Source organism: Peromyscus leucopus, chromosome 19, assembly GCF_004664715.2.
Source record: "Peromyscus leucopus breed LL Stock chromosome 19, UCI_PerLeu_2.1, whole genome shotgun sequence".
Lineage (NCBI taxonomy): Eukaryota > Metazoa > Chordata > Mammalia > Rodentia > Cricetidae > Peromyscus > Peromyscus leucopus.
The window spans coordinates 53,659,260-53,684,708 of record NC_051079.1 but is presented as its reverse complement, the minus strand read 5'-3'; the positions used below and the strand labels follow the sequence as shown (position 1 = coordinate 53,684,708).

The following is a 25,449-nucleotide window of genomic DNA, read 5'->3' as shown; positions in this document are numbered from 1 at the left end:
ATTGTGCCACGGTAAAGCTAACTATTCTGGTTAGTGAAGCAGTTGCGCTTGAAGACAGAGTTCTCAGATAAAGCAGACTGATAAAAATTTTTTTTCCCATTCTAAAATAGCTGGGGTAACACAAGATCCAGGATTAAAGCACAGTCACCAGGCACTATTCTTGGTGTGTCCCCTGACACTCCCGCAAGGTTTGCTGATGTGATTGTCTCGCAGTGGGGAGGCTCAGGTTATTAATGTGAAGTTGGCAAGGGTTCCCACTTGGATGCTATCTCTGAGGAACAGTCATGTTTACTACTTCATCCGAAGACAGTTTGTAACGAGATGTCATAACTGGCTTCTTAAATATGTGGATAATGAAAACAGAGTCCAACTCATAAACAAACACGGGACAGGGTTGCACCAGGAAGTCAGCATTTCATGCGTGCACTTTGTGTTTTGCTGTGTGGACATTTTTTTTTTTTTGTCACAGCCAGGCGCCCTTCTGATTTCCATGACAGGGTCACAGTGTCCCTGTTATAGCTGAGAAATTCCATCCCAAGGAAGTAAAAAAAAAAAAAAAAAAAAAATCAACTCGTGGCCATTCTCATCCAAAGACTGTCATGGAGCATGCAAAAAATCCATGTGTGATCTGTGCCCCGGGGGCTCTGAAAATTGGCTGAAGCAATCAGTCCAGTAAGATTATGCTCCTAAGAAAACAGAGTGCATATGACAGTCATGTAAGTTCAGGGTAAGCGGGGTTTAATCCGCAGTGTAGTGAAGGGATGTCAACATCTGTAACAATGTGCTTCGGGTGGGGAGCTGGAAGGTCAGTGCTAGGGTGAATGTCTTGAGTTTGAAGGCGCTGTTGGTTTGGATGGGAATGTCCCTTATAGGTTTATGTGTTTAAACATTTGGTCCCAGAAGGTAACCACAGGATAAGCTGGTGGAAATAGGTCACTACCGACAGGTGATGAAGAGCATACCCACAGCTATTGAGGAAGATAATTAATGATTTTTGTGGTCCTCTTTGTGGTTCACTGTGGCAGGACGGTCATAGCGATAGGAGCTACTTACGTGACACAGACCAATAGGCAGGGGACAGTCAACCAGACACTGGAAGTAACCCAAGATACACTAGTGTCCACCCTTGTGCGCTCTGTTCTGGATAAGGGTTTGCTTTGCACACATTCCCACCCTGGCTCCTGCGCAGAGGAAGAGCCTGCCTGTGATTCATTTCGCCACTCGCTGTGAATCTCTTATGGAATGGAGGAGTCTCGTTCACTTTTCCAGTATCTTCTGCCTGCTTTCTCCATTGGCCCCTCCTCACTTATCTGTCCATACCATGAAGAGCCAGAGAGAGATGGAAGGCACCTCTTCCCACTTAAGTAAGAAGAACATCACATCCACGGAGTGTCAAGCTCTCTACTTCATTCTCATGATGGCCCTCGAGGATCGTGTCTTTGCAAAAGTGGAAACCAAGGCACAGAGTGGCTGAAGCCCTCCTACCCAAAGAGGTGGAACAGAGTGTGGAATAAACTTTGGGAAATACTCCGAGACTGTCTTATCTCTGACTGCTTTTCCCTCTCTTCTGGTAACTTAACTGGCTCAGTTACCAGTAATTTCACAAGGCTGAGGGCGGGTGGGGGGGTGGGGGTGGGGTCGTCACGTTTCTCCAAAAACAGGACCAGCGAGTTTCTTCACAAAAGATCAGCATTTCCTAGGGTGGGAGGAAGGCCCAGTAACAGCTTTGAACAGGAAGAGAATGCTGCTGGACCGGAGAGTGGTACATGCATGGTAATCATTTAGCCGATAATTCCCTAATTACTTGCAAGTGACCCAGGAAAGGGAAGGTTTTGAAGGAGGGGGATAGTCTCCCCAGAGATGTCAGGAGACTCCTTCAGATGTTTTTACAGAGAGATGAGCTGTCTTTATCTCTAAAGGCCAAATTCTGCCTCCTCACAGGGGCAGCGTCAAGAAGGATTGTGTTAGAAATAATAATAGAACCTTTATTTGATAAAACCTCTTAGCCAAAGACCCGAAGGGCCCAGTGCACGTTAATTCACCAATCATAGCAACACTCGTCGTCGTCTCTCATTTCCGCAACTGCTTCCTCGGGACCAAACTTTGTGCCCTGACATTGTAAACTGATGGATTCACAGCTTCTTTTCTTCTAGTGGCCATTCTGGAATTTTCTGAATGACCGGTTAGCATTGGCTAGAGGAGACTGTATCACTTTTTCTTATTGCTGTGACCAAATATCTAACCCAGAGCAGCTTAGGGGGGCAGTTTTCTTTTGGCTTGCAGCAGAGGGGATGTAGCCTGTCATGGTAGAGAGCGTATACCTGCAGAGGCCAGATGATGTGGTTACATTTTGTCTGCACCAGGAAGCACACAGAGGTGACTGTCAGTGCTCAGATTGTTTCCCCCTTGTTCTGCAGTTCAGGACCTCAAGCCGTGGCATGGTGCCTCATTTAGGATGGGGCTTGACCCTCTCGATTAGCCTACCCCAGAAACTCCCTCACAGACATGCCCAGAGATTTCCCTCTTAGGCACTTCTAGATCCTGTCACATTGACATTATTAACTATCACATAGACATGCCCTAAATTTATTCAATGATAGCTTCAAAGTAAATATTTTGTCCTGTTAGTCTTCCATATGTTGTGTTGGCTAATAAGCATAAATATTTTTCCCTTGGGGACATGTGAAGGGAATTTCAGCATTGTCTACTTTAGGCCCACACTGACCCCATGTATTACCACTTTCTTTCATGGTTCAAGCCCATAAGGCCCAGAGAAGTTTGCAAGCCACCGAAGGGCACCAAGCCTGTAAGTGTGAATCTGGGCTCAGATCCTAATTCTGAGGAGACCAGTATACCCTTCTCAGGTCCCTGCCCTCTACTGACCTGAGACCTTCCCGCTGCTCCCCATCTCTTAAAGGTAATGTCATCTCCCAGTTCTGCCACCCCAGGGACCAAGCTTTCCAACACATGAGCCTTTGGGCAGGAAGGGAACCAACAGTATTCAAGCCATAACAGAATCCTGCCCATTGTGTTTGTTGAATTTGTATTCTGTGCATGGGCTGTAGGAATATAAAAGAACCATAGAAGAGAATATAAAGCCAGTGCTTTGAATGTTTAGTGGGGACCATAATGGAAGGGAGAAGAGGACTACTTCTGTGTGCTGGAAGCTCGCCATGTGCTCCCTCCTGACATGACGGTTGGTAAATGCACAATGAGGAAAAATGGATGCTAGCCAGAGAAACCACGAGTCGTGTTACTCCTCTTATTGCACTGGAACCTTCTTGTTTTTCTCTCAAACTAAAGAGATCTGGATTCTGAGAGTTTTTATTTGGTCCCCTGAAACTACTGAAAAGCTGTCTACTGGTGTTAGTGAAGAAAACCAGTTGGAACCCACATCTGTAATAACAGATACACTTGCAAATGACAGGCACTCAGGTGGATGGAGGTGGGGCCCCTCCTGAGACTTCTTATCCAATTGGCTATGTTACTGTTTTTAAAAAGGTTCTTATATGTGGAGATATTCACTGTTCTGCACAAGCAACCCGATCAGTTGTTGGATTTGCTAATTATTTCAAGATTGGCAAAGCAGAGGTGAAAAGGACTTCGGCGAAAAGGGACTAAGAGATGTGACAGGTGTATGTGATGGGGAGGCAGTTTCTTACAAAATATCAAAGACTGAATTAAAATGCCTGGCTTAAGAAAACTTGAAGCACCCCTTCATTATAGACCCCTAGTCTGTAGTGATCTGGACTAGACATAAGCTTCCTTCATGTAAGCTTTACTATTGGATGAGAGACAATTACAAGAAAATCAAAGCACAACATGAGCTCTTGTTTGAAAGAACATCAGCTACTTTTCTCTCCTGGCTTTAGTAACATAAGGAAAACTGATATTGACATGTCTTCTCGGTTACCCCTCATCACACTTGATTCTCTCTACAGAAATCAGCACAAGCAAATGTCTCCTAAGGGAAGGAACAGGGGTTTGTTCCTGGGGATGAACCTTCTGGTTATTATTATTTTTTTAATTTTTCTAACATTTCACACCTGTATACAGTGTGTCTTTGTCATACCTGCTGGGTCCTGCTTCTCCCATTCTCTAATACATCTCTCTGTAGCAGGCTTTCTCGGACCACCAGCCCCCAAATCATGACAAGGAGACTAATTACTAGTTATGAATGATCAGCCTTAGTGTAGGCTCATTTCTTGCAGCTCTTATAACTTAATTTAACCGGTTTCTCTTCATCTACATTTTGCCTCGGGCTTTTTGTCTTTCATTCTGTAATATATATCCTACTCCATGTTTGGCTGGTTGGCGGCTGCCTGGTTGGTTGGCCCTAGGTGTCTCCCTCTCTTTCTCCCTCATTCTCTCCTCTCCCATCTTGAGCCCAGATGATTCCTCCTACTTATTCTATCTGCCCACCAGCCCCGCCTATCCCTCTCCTGCCTAGCTATTGGCCATTCAGCTTTTCATTAGACCCATCAGGTGCCTTAGGCAGGCAAAGCAACACATCTTTACACCATTAAACAAATGCAGCACATCTTTACATCATTAAACAAATGCAGCATAAACAAAACCCATTTTTGCCTAGTTACAGTAATATTTCACCACATAAACAAATGTAACACATCTTTACATAATTAAGTAATATTTCCACAACAGTCCTCTTCCAACTTCATGTCCTCATAGTTTTTTAAAGTAACCCACGGAGTCCAGTAAATGCTGCCTATGTGTGCATCCCTGGGAGAGGCTAACGTTCCTCTCTCAGTGGTCATTAGTTGCCTGTAAATCTTTTTCTAGGGATGGAGCCCATGAGATTGTCCCCTTTCTATATGAGCATGCTTATTGATATTGCCGCTGTTCTGGACTTGTTGATGCATCCATTTCTAGGAGAGACTGTCTCAGCAGACAACCTGGTATTCTGACTCCTACAACCTTTCTACTCTCTCTTCTGCAGTGTCCTTGGACCTATAGATTCAGGAGCTGTGATGGAGCCATTAGGATTTGGCTCCCTACGCAACTGTTGATTCCTGCATTGTGTCTAGTTGTGATTTCCCTGTGATGGTCTCCGTGGGTTGTAGAGAGAAACTTCTTTGATGATGTGTGTGTACATATGCATGCATATATTATATGTGTATGCATAGACTTATATACATTGTGTGTTTACACATAAAATAAAAAGGTTCCTTGAAGCATTTCCAGACTATCTTGATGTGAGCTCTGTTTCAACCAGATGAACCATCTTCTCAGTTTCAAACATGCCCACGGCTGGCTGGATAAAGCCTTTGCTACAGGGCAGGAATGGACAAAAAGGCTTGCCAGACCCTTACTGACTCAGTTCTGTTCAATGACAGATGACCCAAAGATGAGCACGCTCTTCAGCATCAATTAGGAGAAGCAGGGAGGTGGGCTGGCGAGAGAGATTCAGGACTCCAGCTGCTGTGGTGAAGGTGAAATCCTTTGCTGCCTGGAGCATCTCCCTCTTGTCATATGTGATGACCAAGAACAATTTCCTGCCAGCATGGCCTTAGGCATGCTTCTGAAATATCTGGGGCCATCTGTAAATGATCCAGAGAGTCGTATGGATGTATTTCCAAAATGACCAGTTGACATACATAGTTCCCCCGCCCAACCTTTCATATTAAACAGGGAAAACCAACAGTTTGGCTAAATTAGTTTTTAAAAGGAGACTTCAGCCGTCACAGTCTTGTTCTCAGCTGGCCTCAGTTTGTATTTTCTGTTTAAGCAGCACCTGCTCCTGTTACCCTAGGTCTGCAGAAGGGACTTCCTCTCCTCTTCAGGGCCAGCAACCACTCCATCCAGACTGGCCATTGACTGCAGCCTTCCATCACTCACTCTAGCAAAATGTTCATAGGGAGTGTTGTCATAGGATTAAGAGTCCTAGAGAATGGGCATTATCATGGAACACTGTGGTTTTTTTGTTTTGTTTTTAATTGAAAAAACAAAAACAAAAAGAAGAGTTCTTCTGACTGTGGACACAGCTCATCTATAGGGAAGAACCCAATCTTACCCAGTTGGCTGTGGGAGGAAGTGGCTTCCTAAGAAACAACAAGTGCAAATTTATGAATAAAATCTTCAGTATTGGGCTGGGTGTGGCAATGCATGCAATCCCAGCACTTGGAAACTTAAGGCAGAAGTTAAGGCCAACTGGGTCCATAAGAACTGCCCCGCCTCATGCTCAAAATTAGACATTTGGCTAGACTGTGCAAGAGAGGAACCCTGCAACATTGTTTCCTAAGCTTCAGGACACAGCAGTTTTGGAACCAATCCCTTCCGTGGAACCCACAGTCACTGGCATCCTACACCAAAGGCAGCCTCCCATGCCCACCCACACGTACACAGTGAGCAGCAGAGAAGAGACAAATCCCACAGCATTCTAGTCGAAGGCCTTAACCCCCTTTTATCTAATTCCCCGCTTCCCTGTTGGTATTTTACTTTGGGGGCTTGGGCCCAGGGCCTCGGGGATGTGAAATGTGGCCTGTGCAGCCAAGCTTCACACCTTCACCCCGCCCCAGTGCTTTGCAAACAGCGGTTAAAAGATGATTACGTTAACCGAACAGCCTTGTTTTACTCAAAGATACCCTTCACATCTTTCTTTTAAGTTGTGGAAAAGACAAACTTAGCATCCACTTGTGATTTGGTCTTCCTGAGTGAGGGGTGGGTTCGGTAGCATTTAGAGTATTTGCAGTGTGGTCTGAGCATCACCACCAGCCATCTCCAGAAGTTTCTAATTCTCCCATTCGAAACGCAATACCAGGAAGCAGTTCCCAAGGAGATCGCAGCCCAGGGACCCCACAAGCAACATTCTGTTTCCTGCATTTTATGCATTTGACTACTCCTGCCTTTTACAATCTGTAATTAGATCTCAATGTGTTTTCTCCTCCTCTCTCCTCCTCCTCCTCCTCTTCTTCTTGACTTTTTTTTTTTTTTTGTTTTCGAGCAGGATTTCTCTGCGTAGCTTTGCACCTTCCTGGAGCTCACTTGTAGCCAGCTGGCCTCGAACTCACAGAGATCCGCCTGCTCTGCCTCCGAGTGCTGGATTAAAGGCGTGCGCCACCACCGCCCGCCTTCTTCTTGACTTTTAACACATAAAATTTCAGGCTCCTGTCTGCATGTTCCACATTTGTAGATGTTAGAAGAAAGTGGGAGGGTTGGGCCTGGGGAGGCAGCTCTCAGGTTTAGAACTACAGGGTTCCGAACACTACAGGGTTCCAAACACCGTGCATGGGGAGAAAGGAGGTATTTTTCCAAGGTTACCTTTGCCTGATGCTCATGTAAATGGTTCTGGGACTTCTCATCTAGATTTCTGGACACTTTGAAAGGAAGATGGAGCAATTCTGGCTGTTTTCAGGGACTTGGGTAATAAGGTAAGAGGAGAGGTAGTGTGGCTTTTCAATACACAAAGTGATAATGAATTAGGGTGCTGCCCCGATGGGAAGGCCCTCTTGGAACACAGATTCATTGAGGTAGTCTTTCATGTTGTTCCTGTTTCTTGTTGTTCTGAATCAGGGCCTCACCTTATAGTCCAAGCTATCTTGTTGTTCATATGTAGCCCAGGCTGGCCTTGAACATGCAGACACACCCTCCCAAGTGCTAGTAAAATAGGCCTGAGCCACCAGGCCTGGCTTATAACATTTCTTAGGACCTGAGTGTGGTCTGCCAGTGTAACCAGACCTAATTTGTTACAGTTCACACAATTAGCTGCTAGAAGCTGGGCAATGTGAACAGTTCTGATTTCACCTCCCCCTGTGTTAAAATACCTACACAAATCAATCTTAAGAGTATTCAAGCCAAAATTGCCCTTGGCTAGCATTATAAAGATTGCAAACATGTCCAGGGAATTCATTAAACTTTCAGGGCTTTTTATGCGTAGGGCAGAGGACCACTTTCACGTATCTTAGATTCTTCCTCTGCAAAACGGGCCTCTACTTTCATTGTCTGTGCTACTGAATGAGGATGGCAGTGTGTAATGTGAAACAGCCCACCGAGTGCACAGCTTAGGATTTAGGCTTGGTATGGAATGCATTACCAAAGTTATTGTTGGCAGTACTTAAAGCCGCCTATTCGTGTTTTCCTAAAATTAATCTGAAAATTAGAATACGCTCTTTGATCCTGTACATCTAATGGAACATGTTATGGAATTGGACTGAGTGACAGAGAAATGCTAGCTCAACATTTAAAGGACGTCTGCCTCTGAACACAACAGGGTCACTGAGATACGGCCAGAGAGCCAGCTTTTCCGTCTTGTTCTTGAGAGTTTTGTGCTCAAGTGAACGCTCTTCCTGAACAACCCTCAGAACAGCTGTGCAGCTTGTGAAAGTCAGACACATTTGTAAATTATCATCCGGGTCAAAATATCCAGCTTTGCCAACGACTTAGGGTTTTCCCATATCTACATAGTCAAAAATATGTGGGGGTTTATGATTTATTTATCTAAAAAACTGTGTGTGTGTGTGTGTGTGTGTGTGTGTGTGTTGTGGTGTGTGTGTGTGTGAGAAGAGAGAGAGGAGAGAGGAGAGGGAGAGGGAGGATAGACAGACGGACAGGCATGCCATGGTGTGCATGTGGAGTTCTGAGGACAACTTTCAGGAGTGGACCTCTTTCTTCCACGTGGGCTTCAGGGATCAAACTCAGGTCTTCAGACGTTAGGGCAAATGGCTTTACCCAGCTCGCTATGCCCAGAAGATTTATGTTTCAGAATACACACCACATCCTGAAACACAAATGGTCCATCCTTCTCAAAAGGGCCACCCTTTTGAGCAGCATCTCCTTGTATTTTGCAGTTTCATCCCCTGCATGTACATCTCTGGCCCCTGGAGTTTGTCCATCTTTTCACATCTCAGTGCCTTCCTTCTGAAACATTGCATTTATGGTGTGTGTGTGGGTGTGTGTGTGTGTGTGTGTATTTGGACACACGCGTGGTCACTGGTCATCACTTCTCTCTTCCCATCATGTGGGTCCCCGGGACTGAACTCAGGTTGTCAGGCTTGGCGGCAAGTGCTTTTCACCTGCCCAGCCATTTCACCAGCCGGGGTCTCTGGGTCTTGGTTTGTTTATAAATGGCCACAGAATTGCTCTATTATGTGACTCTGCTGTGGCTCATTCAGCTTCTTCCCGTTCGGATTTTATGCCAGTGTTTTCTAATTATTCACAATCCTGTGATGAATAACTTTGTTCAGGCATATATTCGGTTTGAAGGAGGAGTTTCTAAATGTGAGGTTGCTGAAGTCAGGGTGTAAATGCTGTTGAAGGTTTTGTTGGTTTATCTTCTGGTATTGCCTAATAACTTGTATAAAGGCTGGGTTGGTTTGCATGCCCATTAGTAGGCATGCCTGGTCTCTATTGTTCCAGCAAGGTTGCACTTTTTAGCTCTTTAATTTTTTAAGTCTAAAATAATTGGTGATATTTCCATATATATTTAGTTTATTTTTAAATAAACTTAGATATCTTTTAACTTACTTAAGGACCATTTTGTGTCTTATATGGTCTCTATGAATCTTATTTACTATCTTTTGAGATTTTTCTTTAATTTTAAAATTTTATGTATGCAGCTATAGTACATATTATATACACATGTCTAGTAAGCATTTTCCCCCACCTCTTCATTTATCATTTGACTTATAATAATTTCCCCACGCTAAGGTTTATAGGTAGTAAAAATTCTTTGTCTTTAAAAACCACGTATCTAGAAGCCAGGTGTGTGACTCATGCTTGTGATCCTTGTCCTTAGAAGGCTGTGGCAGGGGGATTATGAGTTTGAGGGGAGCCTGAACTACATAGCTAGACATAGGGGAAAAAAAAAAAAACCAAGCACAACAAAAAATTGGATACAAAATTTGATGATTCTTACACATGTTCTTTTTATGCCTAGGGCACAGAGAAATCAAATCACCTCATGTTTTCTTCTAGCACTTTTGTGGTTTAAATATTTCCATTGTACCTGAGATCTGTTTGGACTGTGTTTTTGCACGTCAAATAAAGGCTTCATCTTCCATGATCTTTTTGCAAATGGCTAGCACAGCTTGTTGAAAATGCGTCTTTGCCCTGTAGTTTGAGATAGCCCATGTCATAAATTAAGTTTCCAAAGTGACCAGTTCTCCTCCCGGCATTTCTGCTTTCTGCCTTGTGTGCTAGTACCACCCTGTTTCAATTTAAGGAGGCCTTGTGGCATGCTTTCATTTCTGGCAGGGCTGCTCCCCCTAGCTTTTTTTTCTTAGTGTTTTCTTAACTATTCTTGTATGTTTGTTTTTCCATATGAAGTTTAGTGTGTCATGCCTAGCTTCATAAAACCTCCAAAGTCTGATGTTTTTATTGGAGTTGGTAATTTTATTGGAATTTATAAATTAACCTAATTAGAAGTGACTCCTTTATGACGCTGTCATCCTATCCGGGCAGGAACAGGACAGAGCTTTGAATTTGTCCTCATCTGTTGGTTTTCCCTTTAGTAGTGTTTTGAGATAGTTTTTCTTCATGTTTTACAAAGATTCTAGGCTAGGTATTCACTGTCGCCGGTTCATATGCCACTTTGGGAAATCCTACTGTGAACATACTTTGCTCATTGGTTCTTTGTTTTTCCAGACCTTCTAGCATCTTCAGCACATAGTTTTATTTTTCCAGTTCTTGTTATGTTGCTTCAATGAGTTTGCTAAGTAGAATAATGTTAAGCGATAATGAATTACATCATAATTAAAGTAGCATTGTATTTTGTCCCTGGCTGTATCAGTTACTTCTCAGTTGCTGTGATTGAATACTCTGACACAGCAGCCCAGGGAAGAGAGGCTCTGTAATCTCCCCAGAAGTACCTCTCTTCTACCATTAAGTAATGATTCTGACTTTGGGAGGAAGGTATAGCCATTCATTCCTCTGGTCTTGGATTTTATGTTTTAATGGGTACTGAATTGATTAAAAGCTTTAATAAAACCCTGTAGAAATAATGCTATAATATTCCTCTCACATCTGCCTATCTTGATATGATTCCTGCTGCTAAACCAAATGTATTCTTGAAGTACCCATCTCCTTGTTGTATGTGAGTCATGGTCATTTCTATGAGAGTTTAATATTCTGTTTCATATTGTCTTCAGAGCATTCCAGATGATTGTATGTGATAGCAGTAGTTGTAACACTCTTTTCTGGTGTGATAAATGACATCATTTATGAAACACTGAGCCCCTCTGGTCTTTGACAGTTCAACAGAATACTCAGTAGAAATGTATGGGCCTTGTGGTTTTCTGAGATTTTCTCTATATTTTTATGAAATTAGTTTATGCAGTATTTTGTCACTATGTGGATCATGTTGATGAATTATGTTTTCCAAGATGATTCACTTCATATAGATTACTGAACTGACAATGTAGAAAGCAACTAGTATGTGTAAAGCTGAGATAGAGATCAGGGGAGAGAGTCCTTTCCCATCCTTGGGCTCTAGGGCTCTCCAATGATATCATCTAAGTCTTGGAAAGGGTGTGACTGTGGTCTCAGTAGGGAATGAAAAAGTTCTTAAGACGTTCTTCCAGTGAAACCTTCTAGAATTCCTTTCTCTGGGGTGCTATAAAAAGTTATCTATTAGGAAGTACCATGCATTGAAAACCACTAGGAGCTACCCTCACATTACTGTGAAAGCTACTCATAGGGTTACTGGCTTTCTGTCAGTAGCATTCCTCTTCAAAGCCTGCTGAGATATACCAGGGATGCATTCATGAGATGCATCACGGGTGGCCTTCCATTGTGAAGCTGCTCCAAAGGACACTTGGGAAAACTCATAGATGTTGGGCCTTACAGGTCACACTTGCTGTGGAAGTTTGGATGACAGTGGGAGCCAGATGCAGCTGTTTATTGCTGCTGGGGTATGGACTCTGAACATGAAGGAACACCGGAGCAGGGAAGAAGAATGCTTCTTGCAATCTGGTAGAAAAGATGTCTTAACTTTTGAGGGTTTAAACCAGTCAAAATGAGAACAATAGCACGTAGCTACAATTATGGGATAATAAAAATTGCTTTTACTAGGGAAGTGTTAAGTGTAAGGTCTGTATGAGTGAATGTATAATCTGATTTGAGTGGGCACCTTGGGACTTACTAGTTGTGACTTTTTGGGGGTGGGAGGAGCCTTTTGAAATTCTGTATTTTGGGCCTGTGAGATGGGTCAGTGGGTAAAGGCAACCGCTGCAGCCTGATGACTTGGCGTTTGTTGAGTTTGATCATTGGGAGTCACGTGATGGAAGGAAAGAACCAACTCCACAAAGTTTTCTTCTGACCTTCTCATGTTGTGACATGTATACACCCACACATTATGGTGGTTTGAATAAAAATGGCCCCCATAGTCTCATAGGGAGTGACACTCTTAGGAGGCGTGGCCTGGTTGGAGCAGGTATGGCTTTCTTGGAGGAAGTGTGGCACTAGAGGGTTGGCTTTGAGGTCTCCAAAGCTGAAGCCTGGCCAGTGTGGCACTGTCACTTCCTGCTGCCTGCAAACCAAGATGTAGAACTCTCAGCTCCTCTCCAGCACCATGTCTGTCTGCATGCCGCCATGCTTCCCACCATGATGATAATGGACTAACCTAAACTGTAAGCCAGTCCAGTTAGATGTTTTCCTTTATAAGAGTTGCAGTGGTCCTGATGTCTCTTCACAGCAATAAAATCCTAACAAAAACACACCTCTACATACAATAAATAAGTGCAAGAAGGTTTTGTGTGGAATTTTTTTAAAGTTTATATTTTACATACAAATAAAATTAATTTGAGGAATGTCATTTATTTTAGTTTTCTTTGTGATGGAATGCGTGGTTAATATTTAAATCTACAGTTCCGTTGTGATCAGAAGGAATCTTGGAATAAAAGCCCATATAAACTATTTTAAAAAAATAGCAAAGAGAATCATTATGGTGGAAGTTAGAATAGAGATTGCCCTATGTCACAAAGTCCTCAGCCGTGTCTGTCTGTCTGTCTCTTCTCTCTCCCTCTCTCTGTTTTATGCACATGAACATGTGTGAGGTATGCATATAGCAATTTCCATTACTCTTTTAGCCTTTTGGCTTGAGACAGAGTTTCTCCCTGAACTTGAAGCCCCAGGTTTCAGCTAGCCACAAGAATAGTAATCAACACCTGCTGTGCTTCCTCCCCCCAACCTCACCCCTCCCACCCCACCCCCCCACCCCCCCCCCCCCCCCCCCCACCCCCCGCTCCACACACACATACACAGGGTTTCCTCTGTGTAGCTTTGGTGTCTGTCCTGGATCTCACTCTATAGACCAGGCTGGCCTCAAACTCACAGAGATCCGCCGAGCTCTGCCTCCCGAGTGCTGGGATTAAAGGCGTGCGCCACCACCACCTGGGTGCCGGCTTGCTTTTTATGTAGGTTCTGGCACAGCAAGTGCCATTACCCAAGTCCCACCTCATGCGGATTTCAACACAGAAAAACCAGAAGGAACTTGACAGAATGGAAATGCTGGACAGTTCAGTTGACAGGCTGGTGGTTCTGATGTATCCATGTGGAACAATGATTAGACTGTACACTGAACTCAACACGAATTGAAGTTAGCTGCATATACGTCATACTGGAAGTGAATAGAGGTTAATCCTTGCATTAGACCTTGAGTTTGATTCCCAGCATTAGAGTTAATCTTGCTTACTCTTGGTTCTTTGATGTTTCATACAAAATTTAAAAATCAATGTATCCAATTCCAACAAAAATTTTATTACGGATTAATAAAGTCCATAACAAACTCTGCAGAAGAATTTGAGAGCTGCCTGCCACTTGGGCAAGACAAGGCACTCAGTTCATTTCCAGGGTGCTTTTGTCATCGTTAGTGTATCAGAATTTTCTATTTTCCTTGCAGAGTTCTTTTCTCCAATCTATCACCAGCCATCTACTTGACATTTTAGTGCCGTTAACATGGCATCTTTACTGCCTTCTTCTAGTTTGCTACGTCTTTATAAAACATACAAATTTACACCTCACAATGCAGTAAACTTGCTTTCAATGCTAGTTCATTCTGGGTTCATTTTGACTTTGTCTTCTAATCTTAGTTGATGAATGTGTTTTGTTTTTTGGCAATCTCCACATCTTTTACTAGTTTTTTCTTGCTGAAGTCAGTAGCCAAGACTTGTAGAGAAGTGCTGAGTAGAAGTGTCAAAAGAAGCCAGAAGCCAGATCCATCCTAGATCTGAGTCACGTCTTGGAAGAGAGCTGCACTAAGGGCCTGCCGGCCGAAGCCGACTTGTTCCATGCAGACATGTGTGTGTCAGGCTGCTGAGTCACTCTGAGGTGGTTCCTTCCTGTAACCCATCTATCATCTCCAAGGATAATCAGACAAGAGCAAGGCTGGGCCTCACTTTCTAAAACATTTTATCACTCATCAGCGATGACTCCTACCAAACACATTCCAGCACCAGAGACGACCGTGTGATTTTTCTTTTTTACTCTATGGCTTTGACAGGTACATTCATTGTTTGCAAGGTTGCGACAACTCTCTGATCAGAAACACCCCTAAGATGGTCTTAATGTTCTTCTTTCTATTTGTTGCTGGGCTTGGCGTTGCTAGTATATTGTCTAGAGATTTCACACTGATATTCCTGCTTCTGATTAGATTCCTTCTCACAGTTGCATCTTTACCAGTCTTCATTACTACTGTAGCAGGAATCTTAAAAGTTCTTATTAATAAAATCAAACCCGAGGTCAGTTATTGGGGTCCATGCTGGTAGATCAGAGAGACAGAACAAGCCACAGCTATCTCACCTCGCCGGATCCTCAGCTGGTCTTGTCTCCTCAGACTGGAGGCCTCTGAGTCCTCATCCGGAATGGGTCTCAGCTGAATTACTGCTCAAAAGCCTGAATGCTTAACCAGCCAAAATCTTAACCAGCCAAATACTACTAGTTTCTGGTCCTCACACCTTATATATCTTTTTGCTTTCTACCACCACTCCCTGGGATTAAAGGCTGGCTTTCTGGGATTAAAGGCGTGTCACCATGCTTGGCTATTTCCAATGTGGCCTTGAACTCACAGAGATCCAGAGGGATTTCTATCTCTGGAATGCTAGGATTAAAGGTGTGAGTGTCACATTTTCTAGCCTTTGTATCTAGTGGCTGTCTGTTCTCTGACCCCAGATAAATTTATTAAGGTACACAATATTTTGGGGAACACAATACCACCACAACTACTGTGCACAGAAGGCCTTGGGAAGTATTTCATCTTGCTTCTTGGAGTTTCTGTTCAGTGGGAACTGATGAGTTCTGTCCATATTAAGTAGAATTTGTCAGTTAGCTCTCTCAGTTTTTCCTGGAAGTTCACATTTAGAATGCAATACTCCTTTTTTTCCTTACAGATTTCTTTCCATGTTCATGATTTCAGTTGCTTCTGATTTGTATTTCCTTTCAGAAGTCTGCTATGCCTTCTCATTTTTTTTTTTTTAAGGATGAAAGCTTCTAGGGATAGAGGTGTGGCTTAGTTGTAGCGTGCTGGGCAAACAACACGTGAGAGGCCCTGGGTTTTAGTCCCATCATCATTGCCTGGACCCCAATCCTACCCCCAAGAAATATACTTTATTTCATAATATTAGAAGTCTTCCTTATCCTTCTTTACCCCGTAGCATCGTTTTCTGGGTCGGCCAGGTATTTCCTGTGGACTCTTCTGCTAAGCTTTCCAGTTCTTGTGCAAGCTCACCTTACGTGCTTCTGTTGCTGCCTCAGCCCTGCGTGTAGGGTTGGCATAGCACACTGGGTGGTTCTAAACCCCCTGTTACAAAGTATGGGCTTCCTCATTCAAAAAGAGATCCGTGAGTCTGCTGATGTGGCTCAGTTGGTAGAGTGCTTGCTGAGCACGTGGAACACCTTGGATTTGATCCCCAGTTACTGCATGACCAAGAAATCCCAGCGCCCTAGAAGTGGAGGCAGGAAGATTAGAAGTTAAGGTCACCCTAAGCTATACAGTGAACTCAAGGTGATCCCAGACTACTTGAGTTGTGGTCCGTGCTGGATGCTGTGGCCCCTTCTGTATTGGGCATACAGCTACTGTGCTTTCTTCATTCTTAGTGGAGAGTGTTAAATCTCTAGGTATTTGTGGTAATTTTAATAAAAATGGCTCCCATAGTCCCATAAGGAGTGGCACTATTAGGAGGTATGGTCTTGTTGGAATAGGTATGGCTTTGTTGGAGGAAATGTGTCACTAGGGAGTGGGCTTTGGGGTCTCAGAAGCTCAAGCCAGGCCCAGTGGCTCACTTGCTCTTCCTGCTGCCTGCTGATCCAGATGTAGAGCTCTCAGCTACCTCTCTACCACCATGTCTGCCTGCATGCCACCATACTCCCTGCTATGAGGATAATGGACCAAACCTCTGAACTGTAAGCCACTTCAGTGAAATGTTTTCCTTCATAAGAGTTGCCATGGTCATGGAGTCTCTTTACAAGCAATAAAACCCTAACTATGAGTACTGTAGACCTAATGTGTCAGCCTGCCTCCAGCTCAGTATTTGTTCTGAGGAGCTTGGTTCTAGATATATTCTGAAGTATGGTTGACTGTATTTCCTGAGTACAGGGAAGCCCACTGTTCTTTCACAAGTTGTTTTTAATCACTGAACTTTTCACTGTAACCCAGATGTGGGAGGCCCATCTTCTTGGTTTCAGGTGTGCTCCTGGTAATGTGTTCCCTTCCCAGACACTCAAGTGTGCTCCTGACAATGTGTTCCCTTCCCAGACATTCAAGTGTGCTCCTGACAATGTGTTCCCTTCCCAGACACTCAAGTGTGCTTCTGGTAATGTGTTCCCTCTTCAGACACTCAAGTGTGCTCCTGGTAATGTGTTCCCTCCCTGGACAGTGTGCTCCTGGTAATGTGTTCCCTCCCCAGACACTCAAGTGTGCTCCTGGTAATGTGTTCCCTGCCCGGACAGTGTGCTCCTGGTAATGTGTTCCTTCTTCTGGACACAACATTCACATTTGCTTATACTCCCTGTGGTTTGGAAATGGAAGGACAGATAATGTTCAGGAGCATTCTCTGTTTTTTATTGACATTATGTGACTGCTCTGAAAACTTTCTGTTGCTTAGCTGGACTCCAAACTGAAATGAGGAGTCTCTCTTATCTAAAATAAAACATCAAAGTTGGACCAAGCAATTCAGTTTCCATGAAATTTAGATTTCTTGTGTCATTTGAGATACAGAATATTATTTCAAATTTTAAGTGAAATTACTGGAAAGATAGTAGTGAGGAACCGAATCCCCTCTATTTTTATATCAACCATTCAACAAATATAACCCAGTGAATAAAGTTTATTTTTTCATCTCAGAGTTTTATTGCTATATTTTTGAAGATCATGTGAATTAGGTTAGAAATATTAATTGAAACACAAGTGTACAATTAAAAAGCTTAAATTAGAGCTAGGTGTGGTGGTACACACTGATAATCCCAGCATGTGAGAGGCAGAGAAAGGAGAATCAGGAGTTCAAGGTCAGCCTCAGCTATAGTAAATACAAGGCTCCATGATACAGTCTCACAAATGCAAAACAAAAATCAAAATAGAGCAGTCTCTTTCTTTTTTTCCCATTCGTTGAGACAAAGTCTCACTATGTAGAGGCTAGTCTGGAAGTCACCGTCTCTCAGCTTTCTGAGTGTTGGCATCAAAGGTGTGTGCCACCATGCCTGCTAAGACAGCCTATTCTCACCCAATGTTTTTTCTTTGAACAATTTTTTAAAGAACATGCAGTCTCATGTATGTGCCATAAGCTGTGTGGCCTGAAGAATGAGGATGTGGTGCTGGGTGAGGAGTGACTTCAGCTGCCGGTCATCTTCCACGTTTGTTTGTAATTTTTCCATACACATGGATTTAAAAGACCCAAGAAGTTGTTCTGTCGGGGCTTCAGAAAGTAGGATCTCCTGCCACCACTGGAGAAGCTAGATTTTGAGGTGTCTGAGAGTGAGTCTCTGCAAATTCTAAAGGATTTTACTCTTCATTCATCTTCCAGCTGTTTCCTGAACTTCTGTGACATGTCAAACTCCACACATGGTGTTGGCAGTTTACAAGCGTTAACCCGCCACAGCTGGTAAATAACCCACAAACAAATGAGGAATTATTATGATTTTGAAAAGCACGGAAGTGCTTTAAGGACATGCCATGCGGTAGAGTTGGTATTCGACTGGGGTTTCCTGGAGAAGCCAGGTGACTAATATCAGTAAGATGAGCAGGGGTAGCCAAGCCGCAGGAACAGTTTGGTGAAAGGCTTCAAGGCATGCTGGGATGCACCACACTGGAGATGTTACAGTAGGACCTGGTTGATGGTCAAGAGTCATGTGGACCACAATGCATCTGTCAAGACGGGGGAAGGGCAGAATCTTTCTGCTGAGTTTTGATCCTTGGCTTTGCAGCCATAGACATGCATTTGCAGGGAGGTGATGTGGTCAAACTTGTCTTTTGAGTGGATTCCTCTGGCTACATACAAAGGTCTTGATTTTATTTCAAGGGTCCCATGGAGAATGTGGCCAAGCACATAGCTGGGACCAAAGACTTGCTCTTGTCTGTGTGGGAAGATCTCTGTTTTCACCAAGTAGTCCAGGACTCACAAAGAGCAGTGAGAGGAATGAAGCCTCTGACTGTTATTTTTAGGGGAGAAACATTTCCTTTACCAATAAATCATAGGGATTTTTTTTTTTTAAGAAAAAAGAATATTGGCTGTTTAGACAAGAAAAAACAAAAACTAAAACCAAAGGACAGAGCACATTTTTGTCTTCCTATGTGTCTCAACTTGGGATAGTTCTGCCCTCTGCCCCCACAGGAGATGAGTTATGGCCAGATATGTGGAAGAAATCTCAGAAATAGCCAGCTTTAAAATAGACAGCTGGAGTTGCCTTGAAGTTCCCTACCATCCCCAGGAATCACACTTTTTTTACATCCCAGTGGAGCTTAGGAAAAGTTCTTTGTGTGTGTGTTTTTTAAGTCCTCTGCCCTGCCAGCTTATAATCAAAGCCGAAAGCATAAATTTCAGTGGAGGTAAAAATGCTCGAACTGAGTAAATTATACACACTCTGACCTCATATGACAAATCCGGGCTTAGAATTTAGCCTAGAATGTTATTAGAAGCTGATAAAAAGCTAGGCTCTTTCTCTTATAAAAATGCAGAACTACTTATTCATACCAGTACTGACTTTACTTCCAGTAAAAACTTCACTTCACCTCAAGAGCAGACAGAAGCTAAACCTGAGGCAGCCTGAGTCCCAGGAGGAGCACTAAGTGGCCGTGTCTGGTAAAGGTGTGATCTTGTAAACAACCATGATCTTGTTGCTCTCTCCCTGTGAAACCCTGTCCCTGCCTCAGAGGAAGAACCCTCAGAAGCCAACCGTCTCTCTTGCCTTGGTCTGTGATGACAATCTGTGAATCATCTCTCAGGGGCTGTTTATACAGCACATAATCAAAATCTTTTGTTTGTTTGTTTTGTTTTTAAACCAACTATTCAGCACTGGCGTGAGATCTGGCAGCTATGGAGAACGGTGCCTGTTCTGCTCAGGGACGCATGGAGAGCGGAACCTCAGAGGTCTCAGGTGTTAGGGTCCTATAGTGAAAAGCCAGTGCAGACGGTATGAGCTCTGGACCTAGCTTTCTTTTTGTTCTTTGTAGGAATTTAACTCCCTCAATAAGTGAAAGGAGAGACAGTGCTTTGGATCTGAAATGTCCCCTAAGCCACAATCCCTTTCTGTTGAAGGCTTAGTCCTCCACTTGGAACTACTGGGAAGTAACCAAAACTTTAAGAGGTGGGACCTAGTGGGAGGTCATTGGGCCACTGAGGGTATGTCCTGGAGGAGGGTTTGGAGACACTAGTCCCTTCTTCATTTTCTTGCTTACTGTTCCTGAGGGTCATGGTTTAACTTTGCCCTCCACATGTTCCCCAACTGAATATGGACCAAAACCTCCTAAAACTGTGAACCCCAACCTTCGTTTTTAATGAGTCGATGATCTCAGATATTTGTTATAATAAAAGAAAGCTAACTAATGCAGAGAGACAGTGGATACAATTTCATGGGGAGCTGCTTTTGATTTGCATCTTAAAGAAGTGGGAATATTTGGTGTGGCAGAGAGAGAACTGTGTAAGAGGAGGAGAGTCGGACTGTGAGGAACAGCGGCTGGCCAGTCCCGCAGTTCAGAGGTTCTGTTTTCACTTTACACATGGTCTGGGTGGTTCTATTGGTAGAGTGCTTGTCTAGCATGCACGAATCCCTGTATTCACTTCTCAATTCTCTAAGCTGGGTGCCGGGGCACACACCTGTCATCCTAGAGCTCTGGAGGTAGAAGCAAGGAGATGGAAGGTTCATGGTTGAAGCCACAGAGAGAGTTTGAGACTGACTTGGGATATGTGAACTTGGGAAATGAACTGCGGATGAAGACAGATAAAGCAGTACACAGTGTCTTTCAACCAGGAGGTAGGGACCATTGGTCCATTGAGGGGACATTTTTAGCCACCACAGCATAGGATGGATGTTTTGGCATCCAGTAGGTGGAAGGTAACAGTTCTGCTCAGCATCCTCCAGAGCACAGGATAAAAGTCTCCACCTGTAAAACAAATGTTTAGCCCCAAACACCAGTAGTTCTGAAATGAGAATGCACTATCAATTCCTGCATTTTGAGGGAGCTGGACACTCCCCTTTAGTCCTTGTTTGACTGACTTAAAAATGAACAACCACGAAATATTTCTAAGTCCAGGAAGATGAGGGAGAACACGTTGCTTACTAGTTGCTGTTAAGCAAAGCTCCTGCTCTCCAATATCTGCCTCGTCGGGGTTTTTCTTTTCATGAGAGTGGAGGACAAGCTGAGAACGCCTTGAAATGTTTCCATCAGAAATAAAACGCCTGCCCAGTACGTTTGCATTTCTCCTGTCAACATAGATTCCTTCTGGCATCTCTTGTTGCTGAGCCATATGAGAACTTGTCACTTCCTTCTCAAACGTGCTGTCAAGTTTGCCCCAATTAAAGGAAATAACAGGAACTAAAGGAACTGGTAGAGCTCTGCTCTTTGGCTCGCCCACTGGGGAGGTAGCGCCTAATGGAAAGATGTGAAAATGGCCTGAAATCCACAGGCCAGGCTTGCTCTGCATGTGGTGGTCACACTTGTGAGCTCTCTAGTCTCTGGCTGGAGCATGGTATCCCCGCAAAGACATCTTCTCTTCCTACGGGGATTTGTTCCCTTCCTTCAAAATCAGACAGGATTTGCTCCCGTTGAATGAAGGACAATGGGGGAACTTTGGAGAGATTCTTGCACTGTTCCTCTTCCTCCTGACCCCAGGAGCACCCCCAGTGGTGAAGACAGTGGTGATTCTGTTTGAACAGGAAAGAGTGGGGTCAGTGCATATGGCTGAAACAATTAGAAATCCCGGGACAGGGAATACAGCACTACTGTTGTTGGGGACAGCTGTGGAGCCTTCCCACGGACAAGGACACTAATGCCCACACATTTTCCTCCGTTGGCAGCTTCTGGGGTGGTGGCCACCACCAGCATTATGAGGAGCAGTGAAAGTCCTCGAGAATTATGTGATTTTGAGATGCACATGTTTTGGCTGTGAGTGGGACAAGTGCATCATGACAGGATTTCAATGGAAACTGTCCTCAGTTGGAACCAGAAGAACAACAGTCATTTTCAGCCATCCCAGCCCACAGAGGAGGAGGCATCAAGGCACCCAGTGCTTAAGTCACACAGGAGAACCTCTCAGGGGAGAACCTCTGGCGCTGGCACCCACAGTGTCTGAGAGCCCCAGGATTCCAGCTTCAGCAGCAATTGGAAATCTCTGCTCTTTTCAGATGTGTGATTCCCTCCTGTTTGCACATTTATGGATCTCTAAACCATTGCTCATTTCATCTCTGTACTAGAATTCCTTTCCTTTTTTAAAAGTTAGTTTTAATAAAAACAGAGCTTAATTAATGATATTTGTCCAACAGGCATTACAATGATTGCCAAAAAAAAGATTCAAAATTTGCCAAAAGATAGCCCACTCCTTTGATAGAGCTTCCTGCTTCAAATTAGCTAGAGTCTGGCAATGTAGCCGTGGCTGACCTCGATTTACTGTGTGGTTGAAGCTGACATTAAACTCATGATCCTCCTGCCTCAACCTCCTGGGTGCTTCGATCACAGGTGTACACAGATGTCCACACCTGGCTTGCCATAGGCTTCGTCCTTGTGTTCTGAAGGAAATGGGGCATGAAACAGCACGCTATTTACCTCTAATGTCAGTCAGGGAAACTGAAGCGTCGGCAGCCCTGTCTGTGTGGTGATTTTAATATCTTCATGTTTTGGTAATAAAAGCGAGCTTCTCTTCAAGCTGTTCCAACTCCATGGGCTGACTCTCTCCCTTGGTTAGGATCAGGTCACTTTGGCCAAATAAATCACATACTTTAAAAAACCATTACTTCTTGTCTGTAGCTCAGTATAGTAATCCGACCATTGCATTTATGTGTTGTTCCATCAACGTAGATGGGTGTGCATCAGTGTCTACACCCAGGCTTGTATTAGAGCTCCGCTTATTGAGTCATAGGTCCATATGGAATTGATTCTTCAAAGTCCACACATTCTTATTAACACTTCTTTCTACTGGCAAACACATTTCATCAAATGTGATATACAGGGTCTGAGGCAGACTTTGTTATGACTCAGCTTGAGGACTTGGGACTCACAGAGGTGCCGTCAATCAAGTCAGTCAGTCCCTCGTGTCCTTCCATCGGGCTTCTTTCTTTTCTTTTTTTTTTACAAAATTAATCTTCAACCCCCCACTACCCTGACAGACTTGGCTCTCATTGGAGAGAAAACCAACTCCATCTGGAGCTGCTGCACAGAGGAGGGATGTAGGGGGCTGCCTCCCACATAGAACTGTCACGTCTGGTGACCCTGGAAGCACTCTTCAGCCAGAGTGTGCCTGGCCCCTCGTGTGTACTGACTGCTCACACTCTCTCAGACTTCACCCCTTTCCCGTCCACTGCCAGATCCATAGCAAGCAGGGCTAAGTTGACTGACAAGTCCTCCCCCGACACTGCTGCTTCCCCACAGTGACAAGGTCACGTGAGGACCCTCCTGAGAAGGACCCAGAGTCGTGTATTCTTTTTACGTGCACGTGAGCAGCTCTGTTGGTCCTGAGCACAAATGCATACCCAGGATGGATGTTACATTTACAAAGAATAGGGATCCAGGAGGAGCCAAAGAAAATACTTACTTCCTTTAGGGGCAGGGGAAGTATCTCAGTTTGTAAAGTCCTTGCTGTGTGGGCAAGAGGACCCAAGTTCAGTCCCCAGCACCCATGTAAAAAGTAGGGTGTGGTAGGATGTCCTAGTGATCTCAATGCTGGGGAAGTAGAGGCGGGGAGGGGTGTGTGTGTGAAGGCTAGCCAGCTTAGCTGACAAAAGACCCTGTCTTTAAAAACAAGGTGCATGGCTGCTGAGGAACATCCAAGTTTGTCCTCTGGCCTCCACATGTATGTGCCTGTGCATGCACACATGGCTACGCACCCTTGGGAACACATACACATAAAACAACTCTTTTAAGTAGGCCGATCATCATGCAGACTCACTGGCGTCCCCACTTCAACACTGAGCAAACAGATCACAGGGGAAGGTGCAGTCTGGGTGAAGCCCGCGGATGCATTTCATCTCCTCCGGGCTTTTGGAAACCATCGCTCATTTGGTACAAAAACAGAAGCGTGGAGGAGGTGCCGTGTGAGAGAAGAAGGTCAGGGGGGAGGAAACTGGAAGGCTTTTCCAAGGAACCATGTCCTGGCCCCACTCACAGCTCCTCTCTCTCTGCTGGGCCTAGCAAAAGTGATTTCAATCTCACATCTAATCAGAAGCAAAATAAACATAGAAAGAGGCAGACTTTAATTTTAACTTCGCTGTCCTCTATAACGTATTTGTGTTCTTTCACCTTAGTCACAGATATGGTCGTGACAAGTCAGCATCTTTGTACGTACTGCCAGTCTTTCTGATGACGTAGCTCACAAAGATACATTTGCTGACTTACTGCAATCTGTCTTTGAAATTGCTATAGCACAGTGAGAGAAATGCATGGCTATCTTATGGTACGGTCAGCATTTTTTCTCTTCTTTTATTGAAAATAGACTTTTCCCCATACAACATATTCTGTTTACTGTTCCGCCTCCCTCTACCTCTCCCAGTTCCTCCTCATCTCACCTCCTCCCGTCTGGATCCACTTCCTTTCTGTCTCTCCTTAGGAAACAGAAAGACATCTAAGGGATAATAGTAAGATAAATAAAATAACTAAAAACAAACTGGAATGGGATAAAACAAACAGAAAAAAAACAAGAAAAGGAACAAGAATATATACATAAAGGCACACTCATTTGCACACTCAGGAATCCCATAAAAACACAAAATCAGAAGCCATACATAATATATACATAAAACCTGTGTGGTTAAAAAAAATTAGTTAAATAACATAGGAGTAAAAGCCCTGATAAAACATTATGAGACAAAGAACTTCTGAAGACACCGTTGAGTTCATCCCATACACATCTGGACATGAAGTCTACCTTTAAGAGTAGATTGTTTCCTCAGTGAGACTTTCCTGGAGAAAACCAGTTTTTCATTTGTAAATGGATATCGATCGGAGATTCTCCAACTGAGAGTTAGAGATCGGGGCATCTTTGCTCTAGGACCCTATCTGGTGCAGACCTGTGCAGACCTGTGCATGCTGCCTCCATCTCTGAGAGTTCATGTGTACATCAGTCCTGCTGTGTTGAGAAGGACTTATTTTCTGGGTGTCCTCTATCCCCCTTGGCTCTTACACTCTTTCCGCCTCCTCTTCCACAGGGTTCCTGAGCCCTGAGGGAAGGAATTTGGTTTGGTGGGTTTTTTTTGGGTTTTTTTTTTTTTTTTTTGAGACAGGGTTTCTCTATGTAGTTTTGGTGCCTGCCCTGGATCTCGCTTTGTAGACCAGGCTGGCCTTGAACTCACAGAGATCGGCCTGGCTCTGCTCCCAAATGCTAGGATTAAAGGCATGTGCCACCACTGTCCAGCAAGGGGAGGGATTTGATGGAGACATCCCAATTAGGGCTGAGTGTTCCATCGTCTCTCACTCTCAGCATATTGTCTGGCTGTGGGTCTCTGCATTCGTTCCCATCTACTGCAGGAAGCAGCTTCTGTGATGGTGACTGATCTAGGAGTCTAGCGGAATGTCATTAGGAGTCATTTTTTGCTGTTTCTTTAGCAGAACAGTAGTATTTGGTTTTCCCCTAGGTCCGTGGTACGTCTAGTCGAAGGTTATTAGTAACCCAAGCAGCATCGGATATCATAAAGGTGGCCTTGAATCAAAGCAGATATTGGTTGGTTACTCCCACGGGTTTTGTGCCACGACTGCACTGGCGTGTTTTGTAGGCAGGACAGCATTGCAGATCAAAGGGATTGTGGCTATGTTGGTGGTTATGTTTCTCCTTTGGTAGCATGTAGAGTACTTTCCTGTACCAA

General features: G+C 44.0%; 1 protein-coding gene across 1 annotated transcript in view; it reads left to right on the top strand.

The window, feature by feature from the left end:
- Window positions 1–25,449, top strand: part of Ccbe1 (collagen and calcium binding EGF domains 1) — a 248,035-nt gene that overhangs the window by 86,299 nt on the left and 136,287 nt on the right. The gene's annotated exons all lie outside the window — the stretch shown is intronic.